This window comes from Mauremys mutica, chromosome 12 (genome assembly GCF_020497125.1).
Source record: "Mauremys mutica isolate MM-2020 ecotype Southern chromosome 12, ASM2049712v1, whole genome shotgun sequence".
Classification (NCBI taxonomy): domain Eukaryota; kingdom Metazoa; phylum Chordata; order Testudines; family Geoemydidae; genus Mauremys; species Mauremys mutica.
The window spans coordinates 75,843,077-75,860,828 of NC_059083.1; the positions used below are offsets into that span (position 1 = coordinate 75,843,077).

Sequence of the window (17,752 nt, forward strand, 5' to 3'; positions counted from 1 at the left end):
GAGGAAAGGCAGAGGAGCTGGGGAGCTCCAGCCTGGAAAGCCCCAGGCTGTGGCCTAGCAGAAGGCCAAGGGGTACTGGGGGTTGCAGAGGGCAGCCCAGGAGTAGGCAAAGGCAGCAGATCCAAACCCAACCTTGCCAGTGATGAGTAGGCTGATATTGCAGTCTGCCGCAGGGCGTGGGGGCTAGACAATGACTGGCAGTAGCCTGATACTGAGGCGAGGTGGGGATAGTGGGTGGGGGTTTCCAGGGGAGGGGAGATCCTGAGAGAAAGGGGTTACTGCCAGGGGGCAGCACCCCAGCTAACAGGGCACCGGAGTCCAGGGAGGGACACGGGGGCCAAACAATAGTGGATCACTGGCCTGCAGAGGGCGCTCTGGAGGCTGGAGACCTAATTCCAGGAAGAAACCAGCAGGAGGCGCCGCAGGGGTGAGTCCACTCTCTTACAGGCTCCCTTCTGCCCAGCAGATCTTTCACTACCATATCAGCTCCTTGGGGGAACTGGCAGTGGATTATTATTATTACTTATTATTTGTATTCTCGTTATTCCTAGGAGTCCCGGTCACGTATTAGGACCACACTGTGCTAGGCACTGCCCAAACACAGAACAGAAAAGACAGTTCCTGCCCCAAAAGATGAAAGTAAGAACAGTCAGTAGTAAAAAGCAACTCTCTCATCCTCTTCCTCAACTACAGCCTGTACCCCTTGCCTGCTATGGGCCTGGGAACTATTCCATTATTCTCCCGACCTAGGTAGAGCACAGTTGATGTAGAAAGTGATTGTAGTGGACTTGATTTCAACCTACGTCATGGTGCAACAGCATGAAGCAGCCCACTAGTTGTTAAACAGCAGCACATTAGTTGTTAAAATTAAAGCAAAATATGTTCTTTGTGAATTCAAAAGGAAAACATGGAAACAAAAGGCACTTCATCCAAAGAGGGCTAATATGTTAATATTCCTTCAGCAGAGCTTTCTTCAGAGTGTCAGATAATTCTCTCCCATTGTTACCCCTTACAAAGGCATATAGCAACTAAAAGAAAAATTGGCTTTTTACACACCTGAGAAAATTGGGGGTACTTAGTTTCCTCATTGTGCTTTTTGATTAAGAGAACCACTAAACCTCTCTCAGCAAGGCATGGGAATGGATGGTTAGCATTAGCGAGGGCAGTGGCTTGGCAAACCAGACGAGAGCTCTATGCAAAGCAAACAAGTTCCCCGTTGCTGCTCACTGGAGAACGGTTCGATTGTATTTAGGTGAGAAAAAGGGGTCTCCTCTGAGTCTGAAAAAAGTGGCTGCAAAAGATGCTAAAAATGTCAACCTTAAGGAGTGGATAGTTTTCAAAATGTTGAACAACTAGTCAGCAGTCCTCTGTATGCAAAATCCCCCTCTAGCTAACCGACAGGATGGCTAAAATACCAGCTTTTATAGCTCACAATACTTTCCGCGGATTTTAATAACCACTGTTTGCAGAAGAGAAGACAGATTCCATGTCTCAGTTCACTTGTTCATATGGCAACACATGGTCTAATATTTTTGTTTATACTTCATTTAACAAACAGGTCAGGTGTTTTCCATGTTGCCTCACTTGAATTCACATTATCTTCTCCAGCTGCAGTGCATGTTGTCTGTTACCCTCTCACTTTCCTGGGTACCATAGGTTTTTATATCCATTGCACCTCACTTTTTCATATCAAGACTTCATTACTGCTGTGAATCAGTGTTAGCACTGAGACAAGATAGGTGACATAATATCTTTTTTTGGATCAATTTCTGTTGGTGGAAGGTACAAGCTTTGATTGTTAGTATTGCTGCTTCTACAGTGATTAAATGAATCTGGAAGCTCTACTTTCTCCCCAGTGGGAAATGTCTCAGGAAAACAACCGAACACACGCATACCCTTCCCGTGTAGGCTTGGGAAGCACAGGCTGACTTTATTGAAGTGAAAGAACTGAGATTCTAAAGTCAACGGGCCCAATCCCCAGCTGGCGTAGATTGTTGTAGCTCCATTGACTTCAGTGGAGCACAACAATTTACCGAAGTTCAAGTTGAGAATCTGGCTCAAAGTTCTTAGTCAAGGAAACCCAGTATAAACTGCAAATTGTTTTGTTAGCAGAGTTCGCCAAATCAATCACTTGACCAACTCCTATTTTCTTGTAATGACTTTACAAGTTTAACAAGTTGAAGCCAACAAGACTGGGATATAGAAAACAAAAGTACAAATGAATGTCCTTACTGACAGAGAAAGAATGAGAAAAACAAAAGCAGAGAGCTAATAAACTCATTAACAGATTTAAAATTTAGTGGGGGAGTTTATTAACCGGCACATTCCAATAATTGATCCACCAACACAAGTTGAACAAGTGAGGGAAGAATTGTATAGTCCCAGGGATTTCACACTGCACTTGTCCTGCAGGAAGGAGCACACCGTTCTTTCTAAGCAGAAACTCAGTGTTATTCAATGGCATTCATCCTGCAGGATCGATGGAATTCTACGGGCTACAGGAGTTAAAGCTCCTAACCAGTCTAAATCACAAACGATCTCTCTTTTGGGACTAATCCTGCAGTCAAATTCTCACTGAAGACTGTAACTGTTTAGTGTGATAAAAGACTGCACAATCCAGGCGCTGGAACATCTGTTTGATAGTGTTAAAACTAAAGGGAAAAAAGAAGTTACCAAGAAGTAATTACAGCTGGATGGAAAAAAACAACGTAAAAACAAGAGAGAGCAGCCTCAGAAGCCGTACATGTTATTTCATCACAAATCACCTCTTCTCTAACTAGGACCCAGCATCTCATTTTGTTAAGAATTAAAAGAGAGAAGACAACTCTGAGGATTGGAAGGCACTTCAGTATTCTGGCCTTATCTAGAGTTAAAATGTATGTTGGTAGAATGCATTCGCTAACACGTTCTGACACCTTTGACAATTCAGTGTAGCTAAGTCCCCACACTGCTGGTTACGCAAGTTAAACTGGTTGAGATAAAGTGTGGGGAGAGCCTAACCTCTAACTTGTGTTAAAATCTACACTGCCTTCTTGGCATTTCAAACATGGTCTTGTCCACACACACACACACACGTCGTACCACTTTAACTATAATGGCATAGCTAAAGTGGTACAACCCCTTAGTGCAGATGCAATTATACCAGTACCAAAGTGTGGATACTGGTGATTATTCCTCATATGGGAAGGGGATAAAACATACCAATGTAAAGCATTTTATACACATTGTCCACACGAGGGGTTGTATTGGTATGAGTTAAAAAAAAGCAACCACACACCGTTATACCAATACAAACACTGGGCATAGACCAGTTAGAACAAGCTACACCTTCTGCCTTTATACTTTAGGCCTGCTGAAAACTATCAGCTAATGCGATAAGACTTCAATAGCGTTTATCCAAGCATCACACCCCTTTCTCTCAGCATCACACACAGAATTTCCTCAAAATGAATTAATTCGCTATATCATTTTTTCACCGAAAACATTAGGAAATAAACAATTAGGTCACGTAAGGGTTTGACTCTCACGGGCAGATGTAGGCCCTACGCTCACTTAAGATCAGCTTTGATATGCAGCCCAACGCTGCACCTCCTGGACAGCCCAGTAAATTACCTTAGATGAATGTCTTAAAGCTTTCTGGCTTTCACATCAAAGTACGTAACATAAATCACATACCATTGTGATCGCTCCTCCCCCCACCTATTCCTCTGACCTTCCTTGTTGTAGCCTGGTCCTATTCGACGCAGTATTTTATAGCTGGGTATTTTAAATATGAGCTCACGTCTGAGAATGAGAAGAAATGGCAATGCATTTAGCAGTTACTAGACAATGGTTGGCCAACCAGTGGCTAACATGGCAACTAGCATCTCATCTGCAGGAGTAGTTAACGGCTATCAAAGCCGCAGAAGAAACCTAATCTCAAAGGAGTGTTTTCCTGTAGGGGCCCTGTACACTCTTGGTATGTTCCAGCCGCCCGTGTTCTATAACGCTGCCTGTGTTACCATCACACTGAAGCTGCCTGTTGTTCCTTGGTGCTGCTGCTGTTGTCTTGCCCACAGTGTTATATTTTTACTGCTTCTTACAGCTTCTTAACACCCTTCCCCCATGGCTCTGTCCCTGATGCTGTGTCACATGGTAACACCTTCCCACTCACCAACTGGCAGGGCTGAAACAGAGGGGACAAAAGCCACCTGTTAGAACACAGCGATCCAGAGTTATTCCCGGGAGGATTTGGTTTTCACAGTTAGCTATGGTTCAAATGAAGTCTTATGTCACCTGGGCACATGGAGAGGGGAGGCAGAAAGGTGGCCTGCACACCTCTGCATACTGGAGTAGTAGATACTGCAGCTTTTGCCTCAACCGCCTTCACGTGCCTCAGTTTCCCATGCCATCACCCTCCGTATCTCTATCCCCCCCAGCTGTCAACTCCCCCTGCCACACACACTTGTCCTGATTCAGCTGCTCTCTGGGCACTGGGCAAAGGGCAGAGAAAGGGAAGTGGCTTTAGTGAGGCTTCCCCCAGTGTCCATTAAGAGTTTGTGCTTTCTCAGAAAGAGGAAAAGAAAAAGCACATTGTGCCGGCGGAGCAGAATCCGCTTTCAGCCTGGGCTCTGCTCACACCACAAGCACAGAGATGCTGCCCGGGATCATCAAGCCAAAAGAAATATTTCCAAGTCCCAAAATCACTGAACCTCAAGGATGGCCTCAACGTTCCCTCTTTGTTAGTGACCAAGTGCCATTCTCCGCAATGCTGAGAGCAAGGCGGCGAGGTCTCGCCTCTCCTCGTTCGCTAGCTGCCTCCCAAGTCCCCCGTGCAGAAGAGCACAGGGGATGTGTGAAGTATTTTCTCCCCAGGGTAGACCAGGGAGCTCTCCCCAAAGCACAGCTCCCCAAGTGCTGCTCTCCGAATACCATGAGGCAGAGGGTTCCTGTGCTTGGATTTTCTGCACGGGTCGGTGTGCGCATTTCAAACATCCCTCCTGCCTCCAGACAATGAAATCGGTGTGTGCACGGGCGTTTGCACACGGGCGTTTGCACAATGGCCCTTTCTCCATCCCCTGCACGCGCAAACACACACACACACACAGCCAATCCCCCCCCCCCCGCGATTAAGAGAATGAAAAGCGGCTCTTACCTTTGCACTGCAGCAGGCGACCCCCACGATCCCCCCCCCCAACCCCCTTTGGGATCCGAGCTCCGCGGAACTGAACCAGACTCCGGGCCCCTGGCGGCTCCCAGGCTCCGCACAAGGGGCGAGCAGGACGCAGCAGCGCTGGGGAGCGGGGCCGGGCGGGATCGGCCGCTGGAAAGAGGCGGCGTGTGTGAGCTCTCCGCGGCTCCAGCGCTGGGTTTTATCCGCCTGCCTCCGCCGCTGCAGGGGGGGGGGAGAGCCCCAGCGAGGCTGGGAAGGGAGGGGAGAGGGATCACATGGTGTTAGGGGCATGGGCGTGCGGGAGGAGGGGGGCAATCCCTGGCCCCCACCGGTCATCCCCCCCCGCCCCCTCCGCTGGGGCCAGCATCGGACAACTCGCCAAGATCAACCGACTGCAGAAAAGTCGCCGAGGCCCGTCCCTCTGCTCCCCTGAACACACAGCACAGGGCAGGGAACACACATGGGGACGTTCGCCCTTCTACGGATCCCAAGGGAATTTAGGTGCTGAAGTCCTGTGGGCTCCTTGGAAACCCCGGCCTCTACACGCTAGCACCTTCCACCCCGAAAGACTTTCCCGACTAGCCCTACAGGGACCACTTCTCACATCACAGATGCAGCTACTTCTGGGGCAGAACCCTGCAGCTGTTGGGCCGCTCATGAACACTGCCCTGCAGTTGGTGGCAGGAAATTGTTTAGGCCAGCAAGAGAGTCTCCTTTTGTAACCTGGTTAGTGGGTATTTTTACCCTGCAGGTTTCAGAGCTATTCAAGATATTGTGTAGAAGGCCAAGTCTACACTTAAAAATTAGATCAACCAAGCTGCGTCACTCAAGACTGTGAAAAAGTTTCCACCCGGCGTGATGCAGTTAGGCCAACCTAACCCCCTGCGTAGATGCAGCTAGACTGGTAGAAGAATTCTTTCATCAACCTAGCTACTGCCTCTCGGGGAGATGGATTAACTACACATCAACACAAAAACCCCTTCCAAGGATGTAGGAAGCATCTACACTACAAGTAGCACAGCTGCAGCACCGTGCTGCTGTAGTATAGATATACCCTAAGACACATGGAAAAAGGTGGGGTGAAACTCACTTCTGACTTGATGCAGCCAGACACAGCACAACTTTCCTGGTAAAGCATCTTTCACCCACAGCCTGTGTGAAATGCATAATAGGGTCAAAGCAGCAAAGAGTCCTGGGGCACCTTATAGACTAACAGATGTTTTGGAGCATGAGCTTTTGTGGGTGAATACCCACGAAATTTCCACTACATGCATCCGACGAAGTGGGTATTCACCCACGAACGCTCATGCTCCAAAACATCTGTTAGTCTATAAGGTGCCACAGGACTCTTTGCTGCTTTTACAGATCCAGACTAACACGGCTCCCCCTCTGATACGTAATAGGGTTAAACATACACAGTTACAAATGCAAAGGAAAACCACCACAGATAACGGGGGGAGGGAGGAGGGGAGTGGAACAGAGAGGCATAAAGCTTCCAGGAGAGAAAAGAAGCTTCCAGCTGAGATTTAAAACGAGCTGGAGAATCACAGGCAGCTATTTCAGGGGCTGCAGAGGAGAAGGTGCTTGCACTGAGATTGGTAACAGTGCAGGGGCAGGACAGAGAAGGGAGACAGAGAGAGGGAGAGAAGGGGACACATTCAGAGTAACTCCTTTGAAAACCACTGAGGCACAGAGTTGCTAAGTGACTCACCCAAAGTCACAGAAAGGGTCCATAGCAGAGCCAGGAATAGAATCCAGTCAACTGGGCCACGTGCTTGGGATATGACTAAAAAGATGTGGTATTGGTATCAGAGATTCTTAGGCTAAATTCCAATCTCTAAGCAAGCTGGATAAATTACAGTAATTGTGCAGCAGGTCCTCTCAGCCTGGCTACAGCAAATATTCTCAGTATATGGATGAAGCCTCTAGTGGATTAAGCTTTTGATTTGTTTGATATTTCTAAACGCAGAAAGGACTCTCAGCATCTAAATACTGTTACTTTATATATGTTTCTATTTCACCAGCCTTGGCAGCAGAATGCCAGGCATAGGCAAGAGTCCTTATTAAATAGTAATGGAGTCAATGCACTGAAGATATATTCAGTTTGGCAGCTTTCAATACCAGGCACTAGAGAGGAGATTTCCCAGTACAAAAATAACAGCAGCAACTAATTAATTAATTATTGTGTGAGGGGGCGAGTGATCACCTTGGCTCCATCTTTCAAATAAATATTGGATCACCATTTCCCTACTACATTATTCACACATGCCTCCAAGTATTTCATGGATTTCTGGTGATTTGGTTCAGAGTCCAGGCTTGCAGCCTGAAAAGATAATGATCCATTAGCAATCTCTTAGTAATTTTACAAGAGATCATCTAAAATACATTAGGCATATGATGCTCAGCTGGTGTTGACTGGCTGAAGTCAATGGATCTATGCTGATTTGCATCTGCTGAGGATCTGGCTAATTTACTCCTGGGGGAATTCTGCATCACTGTGAGTGTGCAGAATTCATGTCCTCCACAGATTTCTTTGCTTCCCCACAGAAAAATGACTTCTGATGGGAAAGCAAGGGGAAGCCACAAGAGTGGTGTCTCTCTCTCTCTCTCTCTCTCTCTCACACACACACACACACACACGTACATACATCCCTGGCAGCGCAAGCAAGTTGGTTCAGGCACCTGGATCAACCAGTAGCGACATAAATCACCACTCAGGGGAGGGAGCAGTGTAGTCGTGTGTGTGAGAAAGAGAGAGACACTATCCCTCTTGCTCGCTATTGCAGCACACTTAGCATGAAGGGGCAGGGCTTCGGGGTGTTTTTGAGGAGGTAGGCATGGGGCAGGCTCTGTCCTGTCAGGCAGAGCAGAATGTAGCAGCCTGCCTGTTTAGTGAACTGTTCCCATTCTCTTTGTGAATTCCCCCAGGAGTATAAAACAGATGTAAAAGTTTTAAGGCTCCTTTACATTGCCAGAGTGGTGTAGAGGACAGCATGGCCTTGTAAATGCTTATGGTGCTTTCAGGGCCAGCTCTAGGTTTTTTGCCACCCCAAGCAAAAAAAAATTTTGGCTGCCCCCACCCCCCACCAGTGCCCTCCCCTACCCGCACTCCCTGCCACCCCAACCCTGGGCTCTCCCTCCCACCCCACCCACACCCAGCACTGGGCTCTCCCTCCCACCCCACCCGCACTCCCTGCCGCCCCAGCCCTGGGTCCCTCCTCCACCCACTCCCCCCTCACCTCCAGCTGGTCCAGTGCTGGCAGGGTCAGGATAAGCAGCGGGGCTCCCGGGCTGTTCCTCAGCCCAGGGTCCCTCCAGCCGTGGCTCCCACTTCCAGGACCAGCCAGGACCGGGAGGGCAGAGTCAGGGGGACTGCCCCGGCAGGGGCCTGAGGAGCCAGGGCAGGGCAGCCCCAGAGTGAGTGGAGCCCCGGAGAGCGGGACGCAGCCTGGGCCCTGCACGGCAGCGCCCCGCCCTCTATGGTCCCGCTGCTGCTGCAGCCCCTGGGAGGCTCGGGCTGCTTTGCCCAGCCCCGGACGCGGCACAGGGGGGCAGCCGCCCTGTGGCACCTGCAGGTGGCTCCGTGCGCCCTGCGGGGTGGCCCCCAGCCAGAGTGTCCCACACTCAGTGCCCGCCCGGCCCAGCCACAAGGTGCCAGCACTGCTCCCTCACAGCTGGCGGCGCGAACTGCAGTGGCCCCAGGGCGCCTCCCGCGCATGACTGCACTGCTGCTGCCAGGGCTGGCTCTAGGCTTTTGCTACCTGAAGCAAAACAAAAAAAGATGGTGGGAATGCCGCTGCTGAAAATGTGCCGCCCCAAGCATGTGCTTGGTTTGCTGGTGCCTAGAGCCGGCCCTGGGTGCTTTAGTGATTAGAACTGGTCTCAATTTTTGGACTGAATAAATTTCCTATCCGAATGTGCTCCAGGAACTGTTTGCTACTGACCTTTCTGGAGATGGTCAGTAGCCAGTTTAAACTGTGAGTTTGATTCCCCACCCTCACTTACTCTTCAGTTGCCTATGATGCAACTCTGAGCATATGCTGCATATATTTGTTGACTAATAACTAGTAACAAAGGGTCAAACCTAGTTACATTGCTGTTAAGCAAGGGTGTTTGGGGATTTCCTCCAATGCTCCCCACTCCCATTCTCCACCCACTGTATTGTAGTTTAAATAAATTACTGAAATAATTGAAACCGGAGTGATTATATTGTGTTATTTTGACAAATAAAATATGCAGAATTTTATAATATTGTGCACAGAGTTTTAATTTTTTTGGCACAGAATTCCCCCAGGAGTACTAATTGTATTTTACTTTGGGGCATATGTCTAATATAAGGCTGAGAGTTGTGTGTTAGCCCTGATTTGTTCCTGCAGTCATATGGCACTGGTTCATATACTACAGCCCTGCAATCAGATCCACGCAGGCAGAAACCTGAACCTGTATGGGCTCCCAACTGACAATATATGTGCATCAAGTTACTCATGTCCGCAAGTTTTTGCAGGATTGGACCCGAAATTTGTTCTTTCATATAATATTATGGTGATACAATAATAGGTTCAGCCTGTTTTTCTCTGCTATAGTCCAGACCTTTAAGGATAAACCATTCACAGCCTTAGCTCTCTTAGTTTATCCCTGCATCATTTCACAAAACAAAGCCAACATATAACAAAATAAAACTGGGCTGGAGCACCCACAGGAAAAAAAAAAAGAGCGGGTGCTCAGCACCCACCGGTGGGCCCCCAGCAATCGGCTCCTTCCCCTCCCCCCCAAGGATCAGCTGTTCAGCGGCGGGCAGGAGGCACTGGGGCTGGGGGGAGGAGCAGGGCAGGAAGAGGTGGAGCGAGGGCGGGGTGCACTCGGGGAGGGGTTAGCATGGGTTGGGAACAGGTGGGATGGGGCAGAATCGGGGCAGGGCCTGGGGTGGAGCGGGGAGGTGAGCGCCCCCCGCAGGAAATCAGAAAGTCAGCGCCTCTGAATGGGCGTGTTACCACTGACTTCACCGGGAGCAGGGCTGGGCTATGTGCTCTTCAGAACAGCACCCTAACCTCTCTGCACATGGCCACATTTTGAAATGGACACAAGAGTCTGGAGGTAGCTAATCAACAGTAAATTACATTAAATCCAAAAAGGGTACGGGGGCAGGCCACAGATAGGCTTCAGCTTGTTTCAATCAAACCCGAATTACTTTAATAGGGTAATTGGCTTAGCTTTTTTTTTTTTTTAAATACGAGTGTCCAATTTTCTAATAAAAAGTAAACTACTGGAATAGTTGCCTGGATACTGTGCAGGATTATTCATATACAACATGAATAGGCATGTGGAGTATTTTGACAATGACATAATTAACCACTATGGCATAAGAGGTCTCTAGCAGCCAAGTGATCAATTAGAAATACCCCTGTGGGTCCTTATTCTGATGTTTTGGATTTCAAGGTAAATAATTTTGGATTAACACCACGCTGGGCACGAATCTCCCTCGCACTGCACCATGTGTCACTATTTACACCAGTGCCAAGCAGAGGTAAAACGTCACCCCTCGGATTTCATAGCATTTACACCTTGCTAGCACTCAGTTTGCACAGGGGCAAATGGCGACACAAACGCAGCCCAGCGGAAAATCAAGCCCACTCTGTAGAGCTGCTTACAAGCAATGATCATGTGGTAACAAGTATCTACTCATCTTGGGTGAAATCCTGGTCCCATTGAAGTCAACGGCCAAACTCCCTCTGACTATAAAGGAACACTGAGTTTGCTAGAGAAAGGCCTAAGGCACAAAGTTCTGATCCATATTTGGACCCAGAAATGCAGATCCACGAAGTCCAGGGTTCCAGGCTGGGCCACTCATTACTCTACTGCCCTTGGTACTCGAGCTGCAAATACTTCTGGCTGATTTTTTTTCATATTCTGGGCCCTAAAATGGGACGCTCTGGTTAAGAAATTGAAAACTAGAGGGCCATTTGATAGCAATCTTCTTTTCCCTGGTAATACAATATGCCCATAGGACAGCTTGTTGCTGATAACAGATGCTTTGACGTTTGATGCTGCGAATCTGACAGGTCTGGACAGCAGTGACACACATGGGGTCTATTTAGAGCATGGATTTTACGTGATTGTAATTCAATTGGCTGAAGTGGAATTACTCGTTTTACTCCGGTGGAAGTGAAATCAGAATCAAGTTTTATAATAGACTAATTCATAAAAACAGGACAAGATCAAAAAGCAAACAAAATATTTATAAACTTCTGTGCCATATTTCTATGTCAGGACTGTGACACTGGTAGACCAGGTGCCAGTTATGTCAAGGTCTCAGGCCTCACTAAACACTTACAAATGCATAGCTGGAAACCAGTCTTGCTTACCTGTGTGTCAACATCTAATATCTATTTTGATAATGCTAAGTTAATAAGAATGTGTTTAGTCTTTATAAAATGCTTGTAAGATACTATACGTATTGATCTCACTTATAACCTCTATAACCCATGGTACAAAGTTATACTGAATGTTTGCACTGTAAGCCTATGTAATTGTGTAACTCACCAAACACGAAAAGAAGCATTGCTGAAGGTAAAGTGCTCCTCCATGGGCCATTGAAGACAAATGAAAGGTTGTGTAGCATCAGGCAGAGACTCTGTTGATTGCATTCCTAGTTCCCCACCCCCAGGAAGAAGAGACCTACGCATAAACTTATCCCATCAATTTGGACTCTGGAATGAAGGGGGGAAATCCCTGAAAAGGAGAAATTGAATCTCTTCTATATGGTCTAGATTCTGATGGGCAAAGAGTCCTAAACATAAGCAGAGAGATCCCCATGCTACTTGGCACAGGTTTGCCCTGAAAGACGCTTTGAATTGACAGATTACTACAACTCTGTCACCTTTTGAATTGCCAACCGTAACTCACTTGTGTAGGCACGCTTACTTGCTTTAACTTTAAATAACTCATTTGTTTTTCCTAGTTGATAAACTTTTAGTTAGTTTATGATAAGATTGGCTACAGGAGTTGTCTTTAGTGTGAGATCTAAAGTACAAATTGATCAGAGGAAGTGACTGGTCTCTTGGGACTGGAAGCAACTTGAATATTTTCCCAGTACACACTCACCCTTCCAGCACCCCCCAAATACCACCTCCCAGTACACACCCACCCCTCCAGTACTCCCCAAATACCACCTCCCAGTACACACCCACCCCTCCAGTACTCCCCAAATACCACCTCCCAGTACACACCCACCCCTCCAGTACTCCCCAAATACCATCTCCAAGTACACACACACATCCCTCCCAGCACCCCCACAAATACCACCTCCCAATACACACACCCCCCCTCCAGCACCTCCCAAACATTCCCTCCCAGTAGACACACACAAACCTCCAGCTCTCCCCAAATACCCCCTCCAGCACCCTCCAACAGTTCCCTCCTCTTCCTCTATTTGGGAACTTGAAATATGGTAACCCTGCGGCCGTTCCCACTCCGAGCTGTGCACCCCATGACTGTCGGTGCCCAGGGATCATGGCTCAGCAGTGCTGCTCTGTTTCTGCCTGCAAAGGTGGAGGCCATTGGCAGGGGCTGGCTGTGGCATCTGCCTGGCCCCTTCACCCTCTCGCTGATCTTAGTCCCTGCTGAGGTGAGGGGCCGTGAACGCCCCACGGGGCCCCTCTCCCCGATGGATGCGTATTAATAGTTAGCCGCAGTGCCTGTTATGGCTGCACAGGTGGGCCTCAGGGAAAAAGGTCCGGCAACCCCTGAATGAACTGAAAACCAAAGGAATCCAAAGGTTGGTGGGGCGTCAGAAGGCCTGTCTTCTCAGCAGGGAGGGGGAGTCCCCATTGTTATTTTGCTACCCCCAAGTGAGAGTCTTTAATGGACAAAGCAGGGGATCAAGAATCAGCAGTCCTAGGTTCTATTCCTGGCTCTGCCACTTACCACGTGACCTTAGGCAAGTCCCTTAATCACTCTGTGCCTTAGTTTCCTCATTTGTCATCTGAGGATAACACCTACCTCAGAGAGGCCTGTGAGGCTAAATTCAAGCACGTTTGTAAAGCAAGCTGACTGCCTTGGAGGGATGGTGCCACGTCTTCATTCTCACCAACCTTGTGGATCCAGGATCCAAGTTCCAAACGCTGGCATTGCTGCCGAGCTGTAATGTCTCTTTCTTCATTTAAGCAGAACAGCTGTGCTACCCAGGCAGAGTCCAAATTAACAGCCAAGTGCAATTCCAGCTTTCCCACTTTCTTATCAGCCTTTCATAATACATTTCTCATAGCAAAAATCTTGCCGTTAATAAAAAAAAATTGTGAAGAAGAAGAAAGATGAGGAGACTTTTTCTGCAGGACGATGCTGGGCAGAAATTAGTCAGAGCAGCTTCACAGTTATTTCTCCAGGAAGAGAGAGGTTAATTAGCACTTTGCATCTTCTCAGGGCTCCTCAGGGGTTTGTCTTTATTTATCAGTTCCTGTATCATACATTACTTTATCACCTTCCAGTGCTGTCTCATACCCAGATGTCAGCATCTTCAAGTCAATCACTCTCTTTTTGACCTCTATGCATTTTACTATATGTTGCTTTAACATTTTTTTCCACCAGGGTAAGAGGGGAATCTGGCACTGTATGGGCTAGTCTAATTTCTAACATCCCAATCCTGCAAAGAACTAGGCACGCGTTTAACTTTCCATATCGGAGTAGTCCCACTGAAATCAATGGGACTATTATTCACATTGTTAAGCACATGCTTCAGTTTTTGCAGGACTGGGGTTTAAGTCAATTGGAGCCATCCTGGTAATATTATTGCTAACTGGAACTGGTCTTACTGCCATATTCAGAACCCATTTAAGAGGGGGCAACTCCACTGATTTCAACAGAGGTGGCTCTGTTTACATCAGATCAGAAGTTGGACCATTATATGTTAGTGAGCACTGACTTAAATAGAGATTGACCCAAACGACAGCCCAGAGCAGCAAAGACATATATGACGTACCTGGAGGTCCCCACCCTGGGTCCTTTTAAAGTCTGCATGAAAAGAAAACACGCCCCACCCAAGGAACATGTAAATCAAAAGGCACCAGCCCAGGCACAATCCCACATGCAGCAATAAATGCATAAGCAGAGAGAACTTCAGTCTGAGCAGCCCTGTCTGTCTGAGCGACTTCAGATCGTAAACTCTTCAGGGCTTGCCAGGTGCCTGGTTTCTGACTGGAAAGCACCTAATACCATCTTGGGAACTACTAGAAACAAAGAATAATAATAATAAAATCCCTTCAGGCAAATGTGCCACGAAAATCCATTTTAATAGAAACATACCAGGCATTAACAGATATTGAAAATAAGCCACTGACTGTACTGCCAACCCTGTGGTAAAAATTAAATCCCATTATTCATCCCTCCTTGCAATAGCTGTATTTTTTTTTAAAAAAAGGAAATGAGAAAGATGAATTTTCAAGTATAATTCTGAACAGTGAGTCTAATGTCCTCTAGCCTTTCATGTCCCTGGGTTCAACCTCTTTTCCGCCTTCATGTTATTTCCCTTCATGTTGTTTGTCATTGTGGAGGACAAGTATCCCCGGGGAGAAGGGCTCTACTCATCTGCAGTGTAAATAATATTTTCATCAGTTTGAATATACTAGATATTAGCATAATGTCATCCCTGGGCCAGCGTGGTATCATGCTGGGGCCTTGCGGTTTGGCTGGCAGCTAGAGGAGAAATCAGCAACGTGTAGTGTGGGTATATTATTTTATTTTTACATGCACTCCAGTTTGGAAAAATTGACGATCACAAACTAGACACAGACCTCTCCCCACTTTCAGGGATTTCAGCCCAAACCCCAGTGCCCAATTACCAGGGGACAATTCTGCCTCAAGAATTTATTCTAGTCAGAAAGACATGAAGGCAGAAAGCAAACTTCCTTTCTGTCAGCCACTGCTCCCCCAAAGAAATTGCAACAGAGAACCGACAATGCACCATTTCTTCCCAAACTAAAAACTTGCTCACATGCTAGTAAAACTGCGTAACAGCACCATCTGGTGAGCCCTGCCATGACAACAGCATTTCACTCACCGGAGTTGGCTGCAGGGATGGCTATAGACACACTGACTTCTTTAAGGTCACTTCTCGCCATGAGCACTGGCTCTTCCCTGTAACTCCAGATCAGGGGTAGACTGTCACACAGTCTGCCCTGCACCCATCTGCTGGGACCTGAGGAAATCTCCACAGCAAAAAAACCTTATTTAGAGCTGGTTGTAAAATAACATTACTTGGTAGTAGATGCTAGGGTGACAGGCTGGTGTGATTTGATAGAGGTAGGTCTGAGCTTTGTGTAAGAAGCCTGGTCTTTTCGCTTTTCTTTGATACTTTTGTACTTATTTGATATGGCGGCACCTAGAATTTGTTTGGTGTGTTATGAAAGAAGATTGAAGAAGCTTAGTAGCACCAGCCTCATTACAAGCTGCAAGTTGCTGAGGTTGCTGCTGTTCAAGCATGCTCCATTCCTCCTGGTGGTTTGCTGGGCAAACTTGCCACCTGCATAATTCAGCAGGTGTCAGATTAAGAGGGACCGAGAAGGGGTGAGGGAGGTAGAACTGTAGTAGACTCTGTTGTTAAATTGTGTGCTCCATTAATATGTTAGGTTGATATTGGCAGACAGGTTCATCCTGCAATGTGTATTGTGGGTATGAATGCCTTCAAGCTTACCTCTGCTGGAATAAAGGGGGGACCGTGAAGCAGGGGGTGCTCTCGCAGTGTCAGAAGCATGAATGAGGCACCTGCAATGCAAAAGAGAGGTGGTACTTACATTCTGCAGCATGAGAAATGAGGACTACAACTGGAATGCGATGGTTTTAAAATATTAGTTTTATGTCCATTTAAATTCACCATCTTCTTCTCCTCCTATCTCATGCAATAGAGTGGCCTAATGATAGCTGAAGGCAGACTTTTTAAATGGCTACTTTTAAACATTTTGATAGCACTTAATATGTTCCTTGATTTCAGGTATCCATAGAAATTACTCAGAACCTACAGTCAGGGATTGTCTACACAGAGCAGCAATGCATACTACAGGGGTGTGATTTCTAAAGTGCACTAATGTACTATGTATTAATTGGTCCAGGTAGCCCCTGCAGATGTGTGTTAAAAGTTCCCTAGTGCACTGTAATGAGATGCTGTTTGAATCAGTACTACTGTTAGCAGAATCTGAGTGAGCTCTCCCCTGACATCTAGTGATGAGCTGTGGAAGAGGACTTCAGGAGCTGATCTCGTTTGCATGGACACACCCACCCTGCCTATATGCTCAGCATGATGGGATTGCTTGCCCAAATGATCACTTTTGGCTAGTGTTGGATCCCCAGTCACCTTGTTATTGGGGCAGGAGTAATAAAGGGTTGTTATCCTTGTTGTATGAATCAAGGGCAGCAGAGCTGTACCTGGCATACCCCAATGGAGGGTCTCACCCTCAACTAAACGGCACTCGCTAGGCAGGGAACATGGGTTCCAAAGCCCAGTGAGTTGAAAAAGGGCAGGGATAGGTACATGTATCTGGCGGTGTAGGCCCTGTTTAAGGGTCCTAGACATCATTTGACCCTCCCTCTCTCCACTGTGTAAGAGCTATTTTAGACTAAATTGAGAGTCTTGTTACATGCTGCAGAGCTGAAATCACTGATACCTAGGTCTAAGTATTAGATCTACTTTAGCACTGTGTCTCTGATGCACGAGACTGCCCAGTGTGCACTAGCAGTGAGGTTCTCCCACTAACAGAAATCACTCAGAGCTCTGTTAAGTGGTGGTACTGAAGACATCTTGATGAGCAGCCAGCGAGGCAGCTGGTGGAGAGACATGACCAGCAGGACGGCTGGTGGAAAGGTGCAGGGAGAGGCACAGTAAGCAGCCAGTAGGGCAGCTGGTGGAGAGGGCCAGAGCAAAGCCCCACAAAGAGGCACGGGGGTGAGCAAGTGCCCGAGCCACGGGTAAGGTGTCTCCTTACCCCCCTTTCCATCCAGGGTGGGAGGTGAACTCTGCAGATGAACCTCTGAACTCTGGAGCTGCACTGACCAAGGACAGCAAGTGTGAGTGGGGTGCAGAGAAGGGACGGGCTCGTTAAAGTGACTTTTGGGTTGCTGGACTTAAGAACCTGAGGGGAAAAAGGACACTGCCCAACTTACTTGGGGGGTGGGTTTTTTGCTCATGGTTTATGAACCCTATTTGCAGCGTTTTCCCAAATTAATGCTGAATTACTCCCCTCCTTTTATTAAAAGCTTTTTCTGCACTCAGACTCTGTGCTTGCGAGAGGGGAAGTATTGCCTATTAGAGGCGCCCAGGGGTGGTGTGTAATTGTCCCAGGTCACTGGGTGGGGGCTCGAGCCAGTTTTGTGTTGCATCGTTGAAAAGAAACCCCCTACATACTGAACCTGGCCCTTGTTGCTGCCAACTCTGACTGGCAGAAGGGTTACATTACATTGAAGCACACTAGGGCACTTTAATGCACACCAGCAGGGTCTACAAAGACCAATTAATGAGCAACATGTTAGTGCACTTTAGAATTCGCACCCCATTGGGCACATCGCTGACCAGTGTAGACAAGCCCTCAGCCAAACTCCACCATGACTCGCGGTAGC

General features: G+C 47.5%; 1 protein-coding gene across 1 annotated transcript in view; it reads right to left on the reverse strand.

Moving 5' to 3' along the window:
* Window positions 1-15,321, reverse strand: part of CACNG5 (calcium voltage-gated channel auxiliary subunit gamma 5) — a 39,427-nt gene extending 24,106 nt beyond the window's left edge. Inside the window, exon 1 of the mRNA XM_044983472.1 lies at window positions 15,204-15,321. The gene's annotated coding sequence lies outside the window, so the exon portion shown is untranslated. The remainder of the gene's footprint in view (window positions 1-15,203) is intronic.
* Between the last annotated feature and the right edge of the window lie 2,431 nt (window positions 15,322-17,752).